The sequence below is a fragment of the Pinus tabuliformis genome, chromosome 2_2, assembly GCF_031772625.1.
Source record: "Pinus tabuliformis cultivar Carrire ecotype Pingquan chromosome 2_2, CPIR1, whole genome shotgun sequence".
NCBI lineage: Eukaryota > Viridiplantae > Streptophyta > Pinopsida > Pinales > Pinaceae > Pinus > Pinus tabuliformis.
In genome coordinates, this window is record NC_142300.1 from 912,932,159 (window position 1) to 912,955,006 (window position 22,848).

The 22,848-nt window shown below is 37.0% G+C and overlaps 1 pseudogene; it reads right to left on the reverse strand.

The window, feature by feature from the left end:
- Positions 1 to 3,338: 3,338 nt before the first annotated feature.
- The window catches only part of LOC149195989 (glucose-6-phosphate/phosphate translocator 2, chloroplastic-like), a 30,252-nt pseudogene continuing 10,742 nt past the window's right edge, over positions 3,339 to 22,848 (reverse strand).

Genomic DNA, 22,848 nt, shown 5'->3' on the forward strand with positions numbered 1-22,848 from the left:
AGATGAATATCCCTGAGAAAGAACATTAATTCAACTCACAAGCGATATCTCCCATCATCCTCCCCTACCATGTAATTAATTTTTACAAAGTGAGATCACTCTAGAGCATTATTTTTCATGGCATCAAGAAAATTCAAACAGATCCTCAACATCAAGTGGATAGTATGATTCACATTAAAATACCACCATCCTCCATACCTTTTAAACCACTTGTTATCACCTCCTTGTAAGAGATGCAATGTGCCGAGATCATGCCAACCACACGGATGTTTGTTTAAGAAAATAATGCTAGGGAAATGGAATTCCACCTAGTGCTCATCATTTATTCCTATTGTTCAAATTATCATGAGCTTCTATTAAAACAACCTCCTTATTTTTCTTATTAATTTCATTTTGCAATCACGAGATTAGAGCCATATACCTTACAACATCCTAAAATTTGATAATTCATTGCTCAAGCTGCAAGCCTAGCTTGGCAAGATTGTTCACCTCGTCATTTAAATTTCTAATGATATGTTGGAGGGTAATTTCTTCAAATTTTGAGCTTTGCAGGGCTATCCTATGAATGATTGAAGGGAGACTAGAGAAGCTACCTGATACCACCTTGGAGATTTTTCTAATAACGACCATATAATCTCCTAGGACTTTTAATTTCTTTTTTCTTTTTCTTATGGCAATGTCTAATCCTTTATAAAGTGCCAAAAATTCAACCTGGTTGTTTGTTGTTGTTCTTAAACCCCAAGTGAAGCTGTAAACCTTTTGTTCTTTGGGGCTATAAATAACCCCTCTCGCTTCTACCACCCGTGACATTTAAAAATATTCATAATAAAAACAAATTTCAATTTGATTAATTAATGAAATATTTTAATATGCACAATTAAGTAATATTGATGAATACTTAGAATTATATTAACAAAAAAAAAAATAATGTGGATAATATAGTCCATAAATAAAATTTTATGTAAACTATTTTAATGCCAACTATGTATATATTATATACTGTTTAATTTTTTTTATGTATATATCATATAAAACAATTGAAAAAAATAAGTTTTTATTGTTAAAATGTTTAAAGCAGTCTTACTTTTTTAACATTTTGTTGTCTGTTAGGTATATTTTTTTTTGTTTGTTAATTTTCCCTAAAATCCAAAAATTTTGACTTAGAAGTGTAATTTATATACTCTACATAATATTAAAAAATACAATTTAAACAATGAAAACTTACACACACACACATAGAACTACTACTATAGATTCATTGAGGTCTATCAAGGGATAAGAGGGAGGTGGTCCAGTGACTAGGTGGGGAGGTTTGGTCTCACAGGTCTTGTGGTCCAATCCCAGGAAGGACTATGCATTCTTATGAGCTGCTCAAGGCACAATTTCTTCAGTTGAAAAAAAAGAGGGATGCAATTCTTTTATCAAATTTTGCACTCTAAAAGAGGTTTGAATGCGAAGAGATTTGATCCCTCTCAGATCGTGGTAGATCCGTACTTAAGATGGATCTATAATCGTTATAAGTAAATGGTCTAATTGAATTCCCTCCATATGATTCATATATAGACTGTAAGTTGATGGTCTTATTAATTTCCTCTAGGATGGATCTATAATTGTTATACGTAAATGGTCAAATTGAATTCCATCCATATGATTCATATATATAGTTTAAGTAGATGGTCTTATTAAATTTCCTCCATATGATTTTTATATAAATTATAATACTAGTGAAATGTGTACTCATTCAAGTGTACCTATAGTTTTGGCATGTATATAAAATTCTTTGTTTAAGGTTTACACAAATCGACATAGTATAAAATATGATGTGTGAAGTAAGTATATATATATATATATATATATATATATATATATATATATATATATATATATATATATATATATATATATATATATATATATATATATCTATATATATATATATATATATATATATATATATATATATATATATATATATATATATATATATATATATATATATATATATATATAGATAAAATGTTTTTTATTTTCATACGAGAAAAATAACTTTTTTTAACTTGTTAATGTTAAAAGCTAAAATTAAATTAACTCTTCAAATTGAATTTAATCTTTCCCTTCAAATTTGATCCTTGATCTCAACAGATAATAAGCATCTCTATAAATCTACCATTAAAACATGGGAACTTACCATCAAATTTGATCTTTGATCTAAACAAATAATAAGCTTGCCTATAAATCTACCAAGAAAGCTTCGTAATGAAAAACAAATAGAAACATTTGTACAAAGGTGTAGTCTAACTTAGAAATGAAATGGTCTTTTTATATAATTTCAAATAAGGTTGTGATTTTATGTTGTTGAAAATAAATTCTACAGATTAACCAAATTTTGGTTCAAATTAACCAGGAAAAAAATAAAATAAAAAATGTATTTTCATCTGTTACTTAGAAAACACAATTTTATATAGATTAAACAACTTAAACTCAAGTTTTTAAAAATATCTACCAAATTTTAATTAAAATTAACCAAAAAAATTTCATAAAAAATACATTTCCACTTGTTAGTTTAAAAAACGCGTTCCGTGTACGAATATTAAAACAAGTTATGCGAATATGTATGAATATGTGAAATGAATATGTATGAATATGACAAAAACTAGTTCCACAAATATGTGAAAAAGATAAGAAAGTATATTTATATCACATACTATTTTATTTATTAAATTAATAAAAAATTATGTGAAAAGATAAAGTACAACAACTATATACTGATTAAACTAATAAAAATTTCTCATTATTATTTCACTATTGTTAGGTAGTGATATCTAGTGACCATGCCGTTGAAATACTTTCACTGTTCAAAAAATTCAGGACTTTTTTTATATGTTTTTTACAATGTTGACTTAAGGTTTAAACACTTTCATACCAAAATTTTGAGATGATGTACGGATGATGCCATCACTAGGGCTATGGAGGATGAGGCCACACATCAACTGTCCTTGCATGCCTGTTCTATCCATCCTTGCATGCTTGTTCTGTCCTTCGTGATTGCTTTCAAGATGACTTTTCATTTGCAGAAGGCACAAAATATCTTATTGCTTCACCTGTGAATACAAGAAGGTGCCAAAAAGAGAAAAAGTAGCACCCAAACCATTTACTGCCCTCACTAGAGCACACACAACTATGATGGAGGATGCATTAACAAACACCCTCTTCATAGTGTTACCAATACTGAATGTTAAAGGTGATATTTCATTTAGTGAAATATACGACACCTGGTTGTAAAGGTGATAAAAAACACTCTGTGCTAAAACCAACCACAAAAATTGAGGTCCAATTGCTTACAAGGCTTCTTTCCATCCAACAACTAAAGCCAGAGGACCTTTGACTACAAACACAAATGGGGTTAGAAGTGCCAAAGACAATATAGAGAGGCAAGCATAGTAGTTCATGCCACCCACAGACTTCCCTTCTTTCATGCCCTTTTTGGAGAAAATGTTGTGGAATACAAAAGCAAGATTTGAGATCATTGCACCCATGAAACATGTCATGTTAAAATTCAATTTCATAGCTGCCACCAACACAAAACCCCCAATAATGGGAATTAGTGAGAGATATACTAGCACTAAAAAGCTTTATCGCAGAAGAAAATGAGAGACAAAGACATTAAAGGCTGGATGAGCACTTAAGATGATGTGTGTGAATGAAAGTAATACCTTGGACATGATAACAGTTGCTACTACATGCCCAATTGCATGTGCAACTGCTACCAGTGCCAATGACTTCCAAAATACAAAATTAATATCTGGAGAATCCACTAATTGAGTTGCCCAATAAACCCACATCATTAAAGATCCAATGGCTAATGAAAGTGTTGAATTCAACAAGGGGTAAGGAAATGCATTCAACACTTGTTGTAAATGTTGAAAACAAAATTTAGGGTTGATTTGTTATTAAATGTTAGTTTTTTTGTGCTAATTTCAACTTCATATTTATAAAAAATGCTTGTCAATTGCTTCAAGTGCATGGTTCTCTTATGGTGTTTGTGAATAAAAACAAGTAAATTTATGGAAAGTTTAATGTTAGAATCATGAGAATAATAGCATGAAAGACAAGTGCTAAACAACAACAAGTAAATGTACAACAAACCATCAAGATAAACACTTAACACAATGTTTTGATAAAGGAGTTCACCCCTCCTGGGCTACATCTCCTTGGTTTAGCTTCCATGGCTTGGGCCTTTGTATTTGATATAAATGAAAAAAAGTACAGTTTACAATGCTCTACAGCTCCTAAAACTTGCTGCAATGGACTCAGAGCATCCAAAAATCCCAAATATGACTCTCCAAACTCTGCAAATGGACTACAACTGATCTAGGCTTGACCTCCTCTCCTGGTAGCCCTAGGCTTCCTTAAACTTCAACGTGGAAAAATCATGTACAAAAGTGCCTCTCTGCCTCTGCAACTTATTCCATTGTGTTTAGAATGTCCAAATTAGATAGGAACATATTTTCTTGAGCTCAATTTGGTCGAAATTTGCTCCAATTATGCTCCATTCTTTTTTCCCTAGAAAACCTCCACTAAAACTAGAGGAACTCCAGTTAGTCCCACTAATTTTGGAGCTAGTACTAAAATTGGTGGACTGCCAAATTTACTGCTGAATTAAAATGGAGTTTAATTTAAGTTAACTGTGGGTTAATTAACAATAATCTAGGATTAACTAGCGCTAATTGCGAGGTTAGTTAACATATGCAGGCAGCTTAAGCAAAGTGTTCACATGTCGTGGCATAAAATGTTGTGTTTAGACTTAACCGTTAACCTTAACACTGGCGACCTTCGTTGAGTGGTCATATGGTGGTAGATAATGCCACGGTATAGGAAAGCAATTACGGTTTGCTGTAGCAGTTACAATTAGTATTATGGTGTTCACATGGAGACATTAAATGTTGCGGTTTCGTGGTTTATGTTGGCACTGATGTTAACTGTAACCATGATCACCGTGGGTTGGTGCACTCACATGAATGGAATTAACCATCACGGTCATGGAGTATGTTTGTGCCGGTTGGTGTGGTAACTGTAACCATTGGAGAGATCACATGGGAGGGCTGGCCCTCCTAACCCCCAACCACATAACTGTTAAACTTTAAATATATGTGATAGACTGTTATGGTTAAGACACAACGGTAGAGGAGATGGTTAAGAATTGTGGACTGTGTAGAGGAGGTTGCGGGTTCGAACCTCGGCGCCTCCATAAAAAATTTGATGCACGCCACAATCGATCCTTTGGGGAGGGATATGTGGCGGTCTCCAAGCTTGCCACTTGTCCCCTCCTCATTGGACCACCTTCAAGCCAATAATAACTTGCCAATGCACCAAATATAATAACCAACCACAACTTGACACTTGTCATAACCTGATTGAGCATTGACCAAAGTTGACCCTGCCCAGTCACCTGCCACGTCAGTAGTATGGACTGCTGACTGTGCAGTGACTCAACATTTTCTTTTGCAAAAATTTCTTATGTTTGGCAAAGCGGTCATTAGGCTCTATCCTCCTCGTACGAACTTTGTTTTGAATGAAACAAGTTGCGTTGGGATCAGTTTTCTAAGATGAGCACAATCGTTTAGGTTTCAAACAATTCCAAGCACTTTGATTTTTGAGCTAATTTTTGCCCCTAATCCAAATTCCGATCACGCCTTCCCACTAACAACATTTGGACCCAAAAAAGCTGGTATCTGATGAGAGTTGAATATTCTTATCCTTCCCAAGTTCTATCAATTGATTCTACTTGGAAAAATATCCATGACAACCACTTGGCTTCACTGACATGCCTTGTGTTGCAAATGGCTTGACACTTCAACCAATGTTCTTCTTTTGCTGCTGACCCAATCCAACACTTGTTGGTTGCTTGCTAATTACCCTTCTGTACCAAAGCGATCCCTCGGTGCTTGGAAAGATGACTGATGACCTTCCCACTGAGAATCATGTTCCTCTTTTGCAAAACATGCATTCGATGCAAGATTCTCCTTGGAAACCACTTTTCCAAGTTAATCCCATCTAATTGAAATACAACAATGAGTTCCCATATAATTAATAACAAGAAAATAAATGACCATTATTTTACCTCCATGGTTCCAAATTCCACATGTGGAAGAATGCATTCGCCATATCTTTTGCTTCTTGGTGTCAACACATCAAATGGCATTTTTGTCCACTTTCTCTTTTTGATTTCATCATCCTCTAATATTAACATGCTGTTCATGTCATGATTTAATAATGAAGGCTAATCATGAGCCTCTTGCTCAAGCGTAAACCTTCCAAAATCCTGCGACAACTTGTCACAAAACACACCTTTCAAGGTTAATGGTGCTTGAAAAACACTAATGCAAGAATATATAACTTGATGACCTATTTCTCTTACTTCTTCAAAGTAACAAATGTCACATCATGTGAACATCACCATGTACTCTTACATCATGGTGTATGAAATATCGAATAAACACAAGTCAACAAAAACATGCTTCTTCAAACAACTTGACTTTTAAGTCAAGTAGAATCATATACAACAACTTGACAATTTACAACAAGAATTCCACATTCTCATGAAACAATTCATCACATCTCCCTTTCATCTTTGGAGACAAAATAAACTCTTCCAAGTCTATATAACATACATGTAACAATCAATCGACGACACAAGCCAACACTCATGCATGTTCAAGCACAATGAAACTATTAAAAATTCCACTGTTCACACAAACAAACTCTCATTCATGTATCACAAGTACAAGAATCCCATTGATATGTATGAGTATTTAAAGAGTTGAAATGACCAAATTTTCTGAAACAAAGTGAGTCAACATACTCCACTTTCGAACAGCTTCATGGTGTAAACATGCAAGTTCAAGAATGCAACAAGCATGCAAATTTGTAATTGAAAATTGCCATGTTTGTTGCATCTAAGTGAGTCAACATATGATCCAGGTGGATATTGGTGGCCACCCACCAATTCCACTTGGACCCCCACCATTGCTTCTTTTAGTTTTTCAGTTTCCTTAATTGTAGCACAATTTACTATTTTTAGCAGTTTTCGGGTCCTAAACTTCTGGAGCTGTTTTGAGGCCCTAAACGAAGTTTTTTTGGAAATCTACCGCCAACGATTTGTTATCTAAAATTGTCTTTTATGTCGTATTCCTCAGAGAGATATTTCCAACGGGTTATCATGCACGTCAAATGGAGATAATATGACCAAGTCACGACCCCGGGAAGTTGGCTATCCAACTCACCCCAACGGGGCCCATAAACTCTTGGTGTTATAGCTCCCCGGGTTAGGGTTTTGCTTGTTTAGGGTTTTCTCTTATTGTTCAATAATAAAAATGCCCTTGAGCCTCATTGTAAGGCAATTCAAAGGCATGTAGCTACCACATCTCTTCTTAGAGATAAGCTACCATCACCCTAGCTAGTTTATTTCCATTATGTTTATAAGAATATTTCAGTATTTTACATTAATGAAATGAAGTATTATTTCCATTGCATCTTTGTGTTTATGGTTATCTCTTTAATTTTTTGTGTTCCTATTTAAATCTGGATCAGTGGTATCAGAGCGGTCTGCTTTTTTTCTCTGTTTTTATTTGCATGTCCCCAACGAGGCCAGGATATTAGGAGTTAGGGCTTGGACTGGTCGAACCTTTGCAAGACCAACCTCGCAAATCCTGACAGCCTCCCATGGCAGATGAAAAGAAAGACGAGGGGGTAGGATATCCTATCAAAATCTTGCTCGAAGAATCCCTCGAGCGACAAAGGAACATGATGATGGACAACTTTGCCCAGATCCTTCAACGACTGCCAAGGGGTGATGCATCGGCTTCCAAAAACTACTCTGGAAATGCCACACCGTTTAAAGTACAAGTTAATCTTGAAATCCCCATATTCGAGGGTCAAATAGATGCAGATGCCGTCGATAAATGGTTAAATCTGCTAGAGGGTTATTTTTTTGTTCATGATTTTTCCAGTCGGGAAAATATTATTTTCGCTCTTCTCAAAGCAACCCCCCATGTCAAGGATTGGTGGGAAACCTACTGCGAGTAGAAGGATGAAAGTACAGGTTCACTATTTTCAGTCGTACCCACTTGGAATTCATTTCTAGATGCCATCAAGGAGCAGTACTACCCTGTCGGAAGCTACGAGGATCAATACATAAAGTGGACCATGCTGTGGTAGGGAAGGGACCAAGACGTGCCAGAGTTTACCAATATTTTCCATACCCTTCGCACAATGTTGGGTATCAAGGATTTAGAGCAGCATTTGGTACTTAATACCGTGGCTACCTGCACAAGTACATCCAGGAAGAAATAGAATTCTTGAACATCTCCTCGCTCAGCACGACATACTGGCATGCCGTCAAGGTTGAGCAAAAGTTTAAACAGAAGAAGCGAGACTTTGGATCTGCGAATCCGAAGCAAGGGAAAGGTGCCCCCAAACCATAGAAACAAAGGACAAATCCAAGGCAGGGTGGCCCAAGACAACATGCCAAAGCTGCAAGCAAAAAACAATGCCACGAAGCCAAAAAAGGACACAGGAAAGTGGTGGTAGTTCCATAAGATCTCCACTCACAACACAAGTGAGTGTCGGGCCAAAAAGTCACTGGTGGCCAAGCTAAAGGTTTCAGAATCAGATGCATGTTCCAACTCTGAGTCAGAACCTAACAAGGGGAATGATAAAGGGAAGCAGATTATCAATGTGGAGCCCAATGCCACCGTTTCCACCACGAAGATCCAGAGGAGGAGGAGCATCTCTTCCACTCCCAGATGTGGGTAAAAGGCTCCCCGCTATAGTTCATTTTTGACAACGGGAGCTAAAAGAACCTCATTTCAGCAAAGGTTGTGAAGCGACTTGGATTAATGACCCGAACACATCCACAACCATACACCATTGGGTGTCTTCACCAAGAACGAGATCTTCGCATGAGCCAGCATTGTCGCCTTTCATACAACATCAAGCACTTCACGAATGAGGTATTATGTGACATTGCTCCCCTTGAAGTTTGTGATGTATTATTAGGACAACCATAATTGTGGAAGAGACATGTTGTGTATGAACCAAGGCCCCGTGCTATTATTGTTACTTTGGGAAATAAGTTGTACAGGATACCGGAGGTAGCACTGCCTACCGCCATCTCTTTGGTTATTGCAAAACAATGCAGTGAGCTCTTTTCCAAAACCAGGAAATTTTTTTTCCTGATGATACACCCTCAAGGAAAGAAGAAGATGGTGGCCACAACCTCCAGACAGGGCCCCTCCGCACGACAACTACAGATGGACAAGGTCGTGGAGGAGTACGAGGACATCTTCACCTCCCCCGTAGGGGTTCCTCTGCACTGTCAGGTCAAGCACTCCATCGATCTGACCCTAGGTGTGTCGTTGCCTAGTGGACCAATATATAGGTGCTCCATTCTGCAGAACGATGAAATCAAGAGGCAGATTTAGGAGCTATTGTAGAAAGGCCACATTTGTCTGAGTTCATCGCCCTGTGGGAGCCCGATCATGTTGGTATAGAAGAAGGATGGGACTTGGAGACTCTGTATTGACTATCGGGCACTGAATAAGATCACTATCTATAATAGGTACCCGATCCCACGGATTGATGACCTCCTGGACCAGCTAAAGGAGGGAAACTATTTCAGCAAAGATCGATTTGAAGTCAGGATATCACCAGGTACCAATTGAACCCTTCGATGCGTGGAAGACTGCCTTCAAAGCCAAGGAGGGCCTTTTCGAATGGTTGGTTATGCCTTTTGGATTGATGAATGCTCTTGCAACCTTCATTAGGCTAATGGATGACATCTTGTGGCCATTCACCAACTCATTTGTAGTGGTATACTTGGATGATATCCTGATCTTCAGCCAGAGTTGGGAAGAGCACCTCCACCACATCTGACAAGCTCTCCAAACACTGTGGCAACACAAGTTATGTGAGAATTTGGAGGAATGCACTTTTGGCATGACCCAGGTTCAGTATCTGGGATACATTATTGATGAACAAGGGGAGCATGTGGATCCAAGCAAGATCCAAGTCATTCACGGTTGGCCATGTCCAACAACTCTGACAGAGCTCCGTAACTTTCTAGGTCTTGCCAACTTCTACCGCAGGTTCGTGTTGGGATTTTATCATATCACTTGGCCCTTGAGTCAAGTCACCAAGGGAGGAGCGAAAGAAAAATTCTTTTGGTCTGAATCTCAATAGAAGGCATTCACAGAGTTGAAATATCACCTCTGCTCGGCACCAGTGCTCGCATTACCAGACTTGCAACAACCATTTGAGGTTGAGACAGATGCCTCTGACTATGCTATTGGGGAAATCCTTACTCAACATGGGCATCTAGTGGCATATCACAGTGAGACACTTTCAGACACAGTCCGGAAGTATCCCACTTATGACAAAGAGATGTATTCCATTGTGCAAGCATGTCGACAATGGAAGCATTACATTTTGGGGAAGGAAATGGTCATCCACAGAGACCACTGACCCCTGCAATTCATACAGACCCTTGGGAAATTGCAAAATGATCACCATCAGAAGTGGTCCACATACCTGCAACAGTTCCATTTGAATATCAAGTATAAGAAGAGCAGCACCAATAATGTTGTAGATTGCCTCAGTCAACCACCAATTATGGTGTTAACCACCGTGCTCAACTCTTGTGGGCACGAGACTTCTAATTGGCCACTTCTCTACAAAAGCGACCCAGAATTCGACCACACATACCAGACACTCTTGGAGGGTCAGCATGTTCCAGATTTTCACCTACAGGATGCCCTATTATGCCACCTGGGTCACCTTTGTGTTCCTTCAAGCGAGCGTGCCAAGATTATTTGGGAAGCACACTACAGTCGGGCTTCTGGGCATTTCGAGGTCAATAAAATGGTGGCAGTACTAAATAAGAATTTCTATTGGTCAAATCTTCAAAATGATGTTGGGAAGCATCAGATCATGCACTGCGTGTGCCATTGCCAAATCAACCATCAAGAAGAAAGGCCTCTATGCCTCATTGCCTACCCCTAATCAACCTTGGGAATCCATATCCATGGATTACATGTCAGGCCTTCCTTCCACTAAGCATGGAAACAACTGTGTTTTTGTGGTCGTCAACAAGTTCTTGAAGATGACCATTATGGCAGCCTGCAAGAAGAATATCATTGTCGAAGCCACTGCTAAACTCTTCTTTGAACGGGTGTGGGTACACCTTGGGATCCCACATTCTATCATCTCAGATCGAGATAGCAGGTTCCTCAGTACATTTTGGTCTAGTCTCTAGTCGATGCTGGACACCAAACTCACTAGGTCCACAACTTTCCATCCCCAAACTGATGACCAGATAAAGGTTGTCAACAGGATGATCGTACACATTCTACGCATGTACAACTCAAAGCATCCACGCACATGGGACAAGAGCCTCCCCTATGTTCAACACAGCTACAATCAGGCTCTCCACAACTTGACTGGTCACAACCCTTTTCAAGTGGGCTTGGGATTCTAGCCACTATGTCCCATTGATGTGGCCATGCCATTTGCATCTACTCATGCAAATTCGGCTCATGTACAGTCTGAAACAGATAAGGAAAACAACTTCATTGAGCACATCCAACATATTCCCCAGCAGGTCCATGACATTATGGAGAAATTTAATGTGAAGTACAAGTAGCAACATGATCAACATCAGGTGCCACACAAGTTTCAGTTGGGCGAGAAAGTCTGGTTGCATTTGCAAAAGGAACGCCTTATCGGAGCCTATTGGAAACTTAGACCACTTCGATATGGTCCTTACACCATTACCAAGGCTGTGGGAGATAATTCATTTGAGCTCAGCATTCCCCCATTTCTTGGCCTGCACCCAGTGTTCAATGTGGACCACCTTCGGCCATACTTTCCACCATTACGAGACACATCCGACATTGCAGAACAACTCACACCCACAAAGTTAAATCTAGATTGCATGGGACAAGATGAAACTGATTGGATCATGGAGACACAAATCAAGCACACTTTCCAGCAAAATATCCAACTATATCGAGTTGTCAAAGCAGGCCAACTCCTTCACCAGGGCACGTGGCTCACTAGGGACTAAGTTGAGCAGAAGTTTCCTCATCTCATGGAGTAACTCAATGCAATGGGACCATTTCATCCTAAGGGGGGAGGAATGATCTAGGTGGATATTGGTGGCCACCCACCAATTCCACTTGGACCCCCACCATTTCTTCTTTCAGTTTTTCAGTTTCCTTAATTGTAGCATAGTTTACTATTTTTAGCAGTTTTTCGGGCCCTAAACTTCTAGAGCTATTTTGAGGCCCTAAAAGATGTTTATTTGGAAATCTATCGCCAATGATTTTTTTATCTAAAATTGCCTTTTCTGTCGTAGTCCTTGGAGAGATATTTCCAATGAGTTATCATGTGTGTCAAACGGAGATAATATGACCAAGTCACGACCTCGGGAAGTTGGCTGTCCAACTCACCCCAACAAGGCCCATAAACTCTTGGTGTTACATCTCCTCGGGTTAGGGTTTTGGTTGTTTAGGGTTTGCTCTTATTGTTTAATAATAAAAAAGCCCTTGAGCCTCATTGTAAGGTAGTTCAAAGGCATGTAGCTACCACATCTCTTCTCAGAGATAAGCTACCATCACCCTAGCTGGTTTATTTCCATTTCTGTTTATAAGCATATTTCAATATTTTACATTAATGAAATGAAGTATTATTTCCGTTGCATCTCTTTGTTTATGGTTATCTCTGTAATTTGTTGCATTCCTGTTTAAATCCGGAGCAACATAACTCTACTTTCGAACATCTTGCTTCATGCAATATGCATCATACTTTCAAGAGAAAAGAAATGCATCAATAAGGAAATGAAAATAATAGGAAATGTATCCCTAAGGAAAGATTTTCATCAATTATCAAAAGAAATTCAAGGCCTCAATTGGTTAAGAAATCGAATCATCTCTTTCCAAACCATTTCAATGATGCTTCTTTCAACTACACTTCATCATGTGTATGATCCTGACTCACATCAATTAAGGAATCCTTCTTCAACTGTCATGGATGACTTGTTGGATGCAAAGTCCAACACTTGTATACAAGATGACCCTGCTTATGGCAATGAGTGCAAAATAATTGCAACTTCTTTTCAACATAGCCTCCATTATCCAATGGAACTTTGGCATTCTGTCTCTTTTGTTTTTAAAGTTTCCTATATATGGCTATCCTCTTCCAACACCTCAAAACAATATGGTTATTCAAACCACAAAATGAACATGTAAAATCTCTCCAAATATTATGTGAAGAGTTACCATATTTATCATAATCAAAAGAAACTTGATTAAAGGAAGATTTATACCTTGCACATTCACCTTTTTCACTTTCTTGAGAAGGTGAATTTGATGAGGTAGTGGCTATCTTTGGAATACCAACAATGGTTTCAATGACCTTAGAGCTTTCAACATCCTATTGTTTTCCATTTCCACTAGTTGCATTCCTATGAGCACCTACTTGCAAAGTGGGTATAAAACTTTTTCATTCCTCATGAGCACAAACTTCACAAGCTTGAGGTAATTAACATGTAATTAAATTCCTTCTTGAAATACATTCATATGCCTCCTTGGCATTGGAGAATTATCCATCATGTTGTCCATAACCAAGACCCAAATACCTAGGCCTTTCCTCAACAGCAATTGGCTCAACTATGCCTTGTGTATGCTTTCCTAACCCTTTACCTTCATATCCCATATCCATCAACAATTTGGACCCTATTCCTCTAGTGTGTCTCTCAAAAGCACCAAAAATTTCATTTTGAGAGGAAATTGAAGATACATTTGAATTTCATACCTCCTTTCCTTGTAAATATTTGGTTAGGGTTTCCTTGACATCATGGAGTTGAATATCCATCTCATGCATCTTTTCAAGAAGTTCTTGCTTCCCCTCCTTCATGGACATCAAATTCTCTTGAAGTATAGTGTTCTCCTTCCTATATTCATACGACTCTTGCACCATATCTCTCATGATTATAAGCTCTTGCAACATCTCTTCATAAAACAATATGTTAGGCCTCTATACTACTAGTGTAACCCCTTATTGTTATTATTACAACCCACTTATTATATTGATGTACCCATGTATTGCCCATATTTTTACTATTGTGCCACATAGAAGCCCACTATTGCTATTACTGTGCCCTTACATTATAATTGTTATGTCGGATTTGATTATGTTATGACCCCTTAGACTCCTATATATAGAAAGGAGGTATTTTCATTTGTATCATCCAAGAATTGTTCATTTGTGTAATTTAAAGGAGGTTGCCCCCTCGAAGAGGCTTATTTCTAAGGCGTTGATCTCTCTTTTCTATCTTTTTGTGAGCTGGTTTCATAACATTTGGTATCAATGCTTTGGATTCTAGGGTTTCGCTGCTCCAAACAGGTCATCGTGGCATTTTTTCTATTAATTTTTTTTCTGCGATGTTTCAGAAGCTAAATAAAAAACCCCATTCGAGAAGACATCGCGCTAAATATCGGTTCCAAATTTGAGAGCTTGTTGTGCTATATTTGCGGAGATATGATTTGAGGAAGTTGGTATTTTTGCAGACCCCTGAATTACATTCCAGACAGGTGACCTGGGGAAAATCGTCATATCTCTGAGCATTGGATTGAAATTTCGTAAAAAGGCACAGAAAGAGGACACAATGTAGTTTATTGTATATATTTTTCAGTGCCAAAGGTCGAAACAGTGACTCGTGGCACGTCGTACAAGTTCACTCTACTGAACTAGTCTATAATCAGGTCACTGTGGGAGATTTCACATAACTCTTATAATTTGGATCAGATTGGTGGCATTGGGAAAGAGGACACAGAGGGCTACTATAGGTCGCAATTTTAGAACTTAAAGAGCTGAAAGTACAGAGTTACAACCATTTCAATATCGAGCTCCTAAAATCAAGAAAAAGCAAGATGAGGAAGTTTGATGGCAAGGATCCGGTAAATTGGATAGTTCAAATGGAGCAATATTTTGATCTACATGGTGTACCACTATTACAAAAGGTATGTATTGCATCTTCATATTTAGAACTGGATCAATTTTTATGGTATGAAGGGCTTTGTTCTCGTAAACAACTTGTTACGTGCTCAATTTTCATGGAGGAAATGATAGCACATTATGAGGATACAAAGAGCAACACCTTCTTTAGAGCAACACCACAACAATTGGAAAGAGTAAAAGGGCTTTGTGACATAGTGTAAAGAAAAATTATGGAAACTAGCAAGAATACCCCTCACAACTATAAAGATGGAAGTGTTGTTTCTCCCAGCCTTCCACAACCTACAAGGGTTACACCACAACAATTGGAATAAAAAGGAGAAAAAGGGCTTTGTTACAATTGTGATAGCAAATGCACTAAAGGTCATAAGTGTTCTGAGAAGAAATTGTTTTACATAGAATATGAAGCGGAGGAAGAAAAGAATCAAGAAACATAAAAAAAAGAGGATATATGCCAGGACCCCACCCCAGATAAAGAAGAAATGAATCAGACCATATCTTGTAAAGCATTGGCAAGAATTACCACTCCTCAAGCTCTCAAGATAGAAGGACATATCAAGAAGAAAAAGGTGCAAGAAGTGAAATATCATATCAAGAAAGAAGAAATGAATCCAACCATATCTTGTAATTCATTGGTCAAAATTACCACTCCTCAAACTATCAAGATAGAAGGACATATCAAGAAGAAAAATGTTCAAGAAGTTGAAGATCACATCGAGCATCAAGAAATAAATCTGACCATATCTTGTAAAGGATTGGAAGAAATTACCACTCCTCAAACTCTAGCTATAGAAGTACATATCAAGAAGAAAAAGGTTCAAGCAGAGAAAGATCACATCGAGCATCAACAACAAGTTCTCCAACTTTTAAAGGATAATGCCACTTTGGTGCAAAATCAAACGAAACAACAGGTAGATCAACATCGTAGTGAAAAATGTTTTGATGTAGGTGATTGGGTATTTTACTGCTACATCTCAAGCAATCTATTTATGATAAGAAAATGCTGGCAATACTACATGCACTTAAAAAATGGTGACCTTACCGAATGGGAAGACTCTTCAAAGATGAGGATGTGGAAGCATTGTTTTGTGCTATTTCTATTATCCAACCAGATTGGATAAACGAAGCAAGGGATGAATGGAAGAAGGATGAAGAAGTATGGCCACTTATTCAAAAGTTGCAAAAGATCCCAATTCAAACAATATTTCTAGAAATTGAAGAGGAAGGAAAAATCATATTGGAACCTGGAGCAGTCACAAAAACAAGAACCCGACAGCTGCGAAATCGATCAATTTCAGAGTATCTCATCAAGTGGAAGAACTTACCTGCTGAAGATTCCACATGGGAGGACAAAATTTTTATACAGAAGCATCAAGAACTACTCAAGCGTTGAGGACAACGCTTTTGAAGGAGAGGGCCATGTTAGGCCCCTATACTACTAGTGTAACCCATTATTATTAGTAGTACAACCCACTTATTATATTGATGTACCCATGTAGTGCCCATATTGTTACTATTGTGCCACATAGAAGCCCACTATTGTTATTATTATGCCCTTACATTATTATTGTTATCTCGGCTTTGATTATGTTATGACCCCTTAGACTCCTATATATAGAAAGGAGGTCTTTTAATTTCTATCATCCAAGAATTGTTCATTTTTGTAATGTAAAGGAGGTTTCCCCCTCGAAGAGGCTTATTTCTAAGGCGTTGATCTCTCTTTTCTATCTTTTTGTGAGCTGGTTTCATAACAGAATATTCCTAAGGAAGATGGATTAGAAACATCACTTGTTGAAGCTGTCGTCACACTTGTAATGCATTAAAAAGCTTCACAAATATGCAACCATATAAACCCTACTTGCACAAAAATCAAGCAATCAATAAAATAACCTTTGCTTTGATACCAACTTGATCTATTATTGAATGTTATTTTTGTTGTGCTAATTTCAACTTCATATTTATAGACAAATGCTTGTCAATTGCTTCAGGTGCATGGTTCTCTTATGGTGTTTGTGAATCAAAATAGGTAAATTTATGTCAATTTTAATGTTAGAATCATGAGAAGAATAACATGAAAGATAAGTGCTGAAAAATAGCAAGTAAATGTACAACAAACCATCAAGATAAACACTTAACACAATGCTTTGATAAAGAAGTTCACCCCTCCTGGGCTACATCTCCTTGGTCCACCTTCCATAGATTAGGTCTTTGTATTTGCTCAAAATGGAAAAAAGTATAGTTTACAATGCTCTACAGCTCCTGAGACCTACTTCAATGGATTCAGAGCATCCAGAAACCCCAAATATGACTCTCCAAACTTTGCAAATGGACTACAACTGATCTAGGCTTGACCTCCTCTCCTGGTGGCCCTAGGCTTCCTTAAACTTCAACGTGAAAAATCACGTACATAAGTGCCTCTCTACCTCTACAACCTATTCCATTGTATTCAAAATGTCCAAATTAGCTAGGAACACCTTTTCCTGAGCTCAATTTTGTTGAAATTTTCTCCAGTTATGCTCCAAACTGTTTTTCCCTAGAAAACCTCCACTAAAACTGGAGGAACTCTAGTTAGTCCCGCTAATTTTGGAGCTAGTGCCGAAATTGGTGGACTACCAAATTAAACTAGAGTTTACTTGAATTTAATTGTGGGTTAATTAACAATAATCCGAGATTAACTAGCACTAATCACACAGTTAGTTAACATAACTGCAGGCGGCTTAAGCAGAGTGTTCACATGTCGTGGCATAAAATGTTGCGGTTAGACTTAACTATTAACCTTAACGCTGGTAGCCTCCCTTAAGTGCTCATATGGTGGTGGATAATGCCATGGTATAGGCAAGCGGTTATGGTTTGCTATGGCTGTTATAAATTTAATACCACTTGTTATAGCTCTGATACCACTTGTTATAGATCTGACCTGCAAATATATGAAAACATACCAAGATACCCAACAACTGCAAATAATCACCAAAAATAACAAGATCTGAATATATATAAATGCTTCTTTATTGATCAAACCCTTAAGGTAGGGCAACACCAAACATTCACTCCTTAAGGAAGGAGAACACTCCACAAGCCATATGCATATTCATACAATAATCCTTGACATCCCTCAATGGGGAGTCTCTAGCCTCTATATAGGCCTCATACATACAATACCATGGGTCAATACCATGGTTCCCTCAATACCATCTATCTAATACCATGGGCCCATTACATTATTATTAACTACTTGTGGTCCCTTACATGATACCAGTTAATCACCTTATTTATTACTATGGCCCATCCCATTATTACATCATTCCCTTGGGTACCTCCCTTTGTACCCCATATTATCCCCCCTAGGTATATAATAGTAGCGGTTACGGTTAGTGTTATGGTGTTCACATGGAGACATTAACTATTGCGATTTCATGGTTTATGTTGGCGCCGATGTTAACTATAACCGTGACCACCATGGGTTGGTGCACTCACATGAATGGCATTAATCGTCGTGGTTTATGTTTGTGTTTGTTGGTGTGGTAACCACAACCGCCAGAGTGATCACATGGGAGGGTTGGCCCTCCTAACCCCCAACCACATAACTGTTAAAATTTAAAAATATGTGATAGACTTTTATAGTTAAGATAAAATGGTAGAGGAGATGGTTAAAAAATTTGGACTATGTAGAGGACGTCATGAGGTTGAACCCCAATGCCTCCATAAAAATTTTGATGCACGCCATAATCGGTCCTTTGGGGAGGGACACGTGGCAGCCTCCGGGCTTGCCACTTGTCCCCTCCTCATTGGACCACCTTCAAACCAATAATAACTTTCCAACGCACCAAATAAAATAACCAACCACAGTTTGAAATTTGTCATAACCTAATTAAGCATTGATCGAGGTTGACCCTGCCCAGTCACTTGGCACGTTAGCAGTGTGAATTGCTGACTATGTAGTGACTGGGCATTTTTTTTTGCATAAATTTGATTTTTTTGGCAAAGCGGTCAACGGTTTTCCTCATATGAACTCCATTTTGAAAAAAACAAGTTGCATTGGGATCCTTTTGCTGAGACAGACGCGACCGTTTAGGTTTAGAACAATTCCGAGCATTTTAATTTTTGAGCTAATTTTTGCCCCTAATCCACATTCTAATCAAGGGTCCACCAAGAAACAAAGTAGAGTCCAATCTTCAATCTCTTAGCAACTTGTGATGGAGAAGATTTTTATGGAAGGACTTCATCTTGGGCATCACTGTCAGGAACTAGCTTCATATGCCTTTGGCTAAACATTGAATTTTATTGTTCTCGAAGGATAAACTAAAGAAGACAATGATGTATTCTGCAAACCCATAGAGGAAAATGAGGTCATGGTAGTAGTATGGAGCTTGGGATTAGATAAGCCACCTAGTCCAAATGGATTTAATATGCATTTTACAAATATTTTTGGCACCTAATAAAATATGGCTTATGTAGAATGTTGGAATGGACACGAAAGAAGAAACAAGTTGGGGAAGGGACCAACTCTACCTTTCTGGCATTGATCTCCAAAGATGTCAATCCCTCTGCTTTTGCCATATTTAGACCAATACGCTTATGTAATGCCTTCTATAAAATTCTCTCAAAAGTGTTGAAAAATGTAACTAGTGTCGGTCTTCATAATGTAATAAAATGTGATTTTTATCATTTTCATATTTATTATTATTATTTTATCTTTGGTCAAAGCATGTTATTCATGCTTATAGAGTCAAAAGATTAAAAGATAAGTTATTATGAGTTAAAATAAATCTATCTAAGTCAAGTCCCATTTAGAATTTTTGAAAGAAAAGAAAAATAAACTTTTATTTTGAGTCAAATAGCCAACAAAAGACTAGGTTGGCCCTCCTTGCACAATCCATCATGTGTGGCAGCCATTTGAACCTCCTAGAAAACTATAAATACAAGTCAACTTGATCTAATTCATCACTTAACTCATTACATTGATTTTTGTGCAAGAACAAGAAAAACCAATCAAAGTCAAAGGAGAGAGAAGAAAGTCAAATGGGAGAGAAAAATCATGTTTTCTGCACCAATTCTGCTCACACGTGTGAAATTTTTTCAAATTTCAGAGGCTAATACAAGGTTGAAATTCGGCCTCCACTACAGGTTTGATATTTTTGTGATTTGACCATATTTTAGAAGGATTTATCCAAAATTGAATTTTGTTGACTTTGACTTGTTGAAGGAGACTTGGAGGAGGGATGATTTGAGTTCTTTGTGGCAGTCTTGGCCTTTGTCTTCAATCTTGGATATCTCATTTTAATCTGATTCTATTAGAGAAAGGTTGTTTGGGTTTTCCCCTTTGTGGGGTTTTGTCCTAACTTGGAGCGTAACTTCTTGTGTTCTTCGTCTCTTTGCTATCTTCATGTTTTCTACATTTTTTTAATTACTTGATGAAGAAGATAATATAAGTAATAAGAAGCCAACAAACATTCACAAGTAATTATCAAGTTAAGAGAAATCAATCATTTTCTTCTAGCACTTGGTTTCTCAACATGGTATTAGAGCTAAGGTGAAGGGAAGGCAACTTGAAGATCACTAATTGTTGGCATATTTGAAGACACTATTGCAATAATCATCTCTCCAAAGAAAGAAGGCTTGAAGATATTTTTTTTGAAGACATCCTCATAACAACCATCTCTCTCAAGGACATTATTAAAGGATTTTGGAAAAATCATCAAATTCTCACTCACTCATCAACACTCTTGTCCTCTCATCAACATTCTTGAAACTACTCTCACCATAAATTCTCCTTCTTTGACAAGTAATTACTCTACTATACTCCATGTCTAACCTTCCGAACCAAATGGAATCTGTGTAAAGAAATCAACAATCTTAATGGAACTTCTAACTATAAGGCTTGGAAGAAGAGAATTGATCTAGTTCTCAAAGAAAATGAAGGCACTGTTCCAATACAAGACAAACATGATGCTCAATAAATGGCCAAGTACAACATGGGATGAATCAAAGCTCAAAGAATTCTCTTTGATTCTATAAAAGATCACCTCATCTCTTTTGTTTCATATTTTTCCACATCCAAAGAATTCTATGATAAATTTGGTCAAACTATATTTTGTCAATACTATTGGTCATAAAATATCTCTAATGAATCAAATCTATGGAATAAGAATGTCAAAAGACGAATATGTGGCTTCATATTTTGTGAAAATATAAAAAATAAAATATCAACTGCAAGCACTTGGAGAAATCATATCTGATTCTAAATTGATCACTTATGTACTCAATGCTCTACATCTACCTTGAAATATTTTTGCAAGTAGAATCTATGCAAAAAAAGGCACTCCATATTTTGAATAACTTTGGGCTCAGATACTAAACCCCATAATGAAAATTCTCAAGCATTTGTTGCTAAATCAAAGAAGAAGTTTGGGAAATTTGGAAGATTTGGATCTCATCACAAATACAACAACAACAAGAAGTCTCATGGAAATAGAGATATGTCCAAGGTTAAATGTTTTGGTTTCCATGAATATGAACACACAAAAAGAGACTATCCAAATGAAGCGAAGGATAATAGAAGCAACAAAATGAAGGAAAGAGATGAAGCACATGCAACAGAAGATGAAGAAGTTGAAAAGAAACCCAAGACTAAAGACAATAAGGACCTCTACTATTAAATTTTTTAGCAAGTACTAGGTTTGCAAGAAAGTTTGTTTTTCATTTCTTATTAGAAGATGACAGCTTGAGTAGCAGTTGTATTTATATTTCGGGGATAAAATATTTTTGGGATTCACAAATTTGAAGTCATGAAGGTCTAGTTTAATAAGGAGCATATAGTTTTGAAGAGATAGAAGTCATCAAAAGTTGTCTACACAGTATTCCACAGTCACAATATTCTACGATCATAGTCACAATTACGATGATTTCATCATGAAGATTTAGAAGCAATCATCATATCATTTAGCAAGTAAGGAATATAGGTTAACAGTATAAGCAAGACAATAAGCAAAGTTAAAGTCAATATGAAGCTTGATATATGTTTTCAAGTAGTAGTGAAATATGTCTTCATACAATAAGGTATCTCGGAAGAAAATTAACTAAATGAAAAAAATAGAAGGAAGAAGCAAAAGTATTTTACAAGAAGGAGCATACAACTTACACGCGTCAAAACAATTTATTGTATGAAAGCAAGATTTGAAAGAAGTATCAATCAATTGAGGAAGAAATTCACTTCAAAAGGTTTATTTTATAATGAAGGAATCTCATAGAAGGTTTTATAATCAGATATCTAAGAGGCAACTCATGGATTAGAGATATAATCTTTAGAGGGAGTTGGAAACAAAACATGATATATGTTAATTAGAAATATTACTTCTAGATGGTTGGGAAGAAAAGTAAAGGGTGCTTACTATCAAAATTCTTCTGAGAAGGTTGGTTGACGATCTACAGGTTTATGGAACATCATTGAAGAGTTTTTGATCCAACAACTTATTGGTTCAAACTTTGAACACACTTTTGGCACAAATATGGTGACATTACTGTTTGTTATTGCTACTTATTCAATACAATCTCTTGAAAATTGTAGTAAGGAAGTGCAGTTTAATGGTTCTCCCAGTAAGAGGAAAAAGAATGAAGTAAAGACAATTTCCTCAGTTAGATGAATACTCCAATATTTTGAAGAAGTCTTATGATTAAGCAAGATCTCAGGAAAGAAGGATTCATGAACCAAAGGTAGTGATAGTGACTTCAGGGGAAGCATGAATATGAATTAGAAGTGAAGGAACTTACAACTTGGAA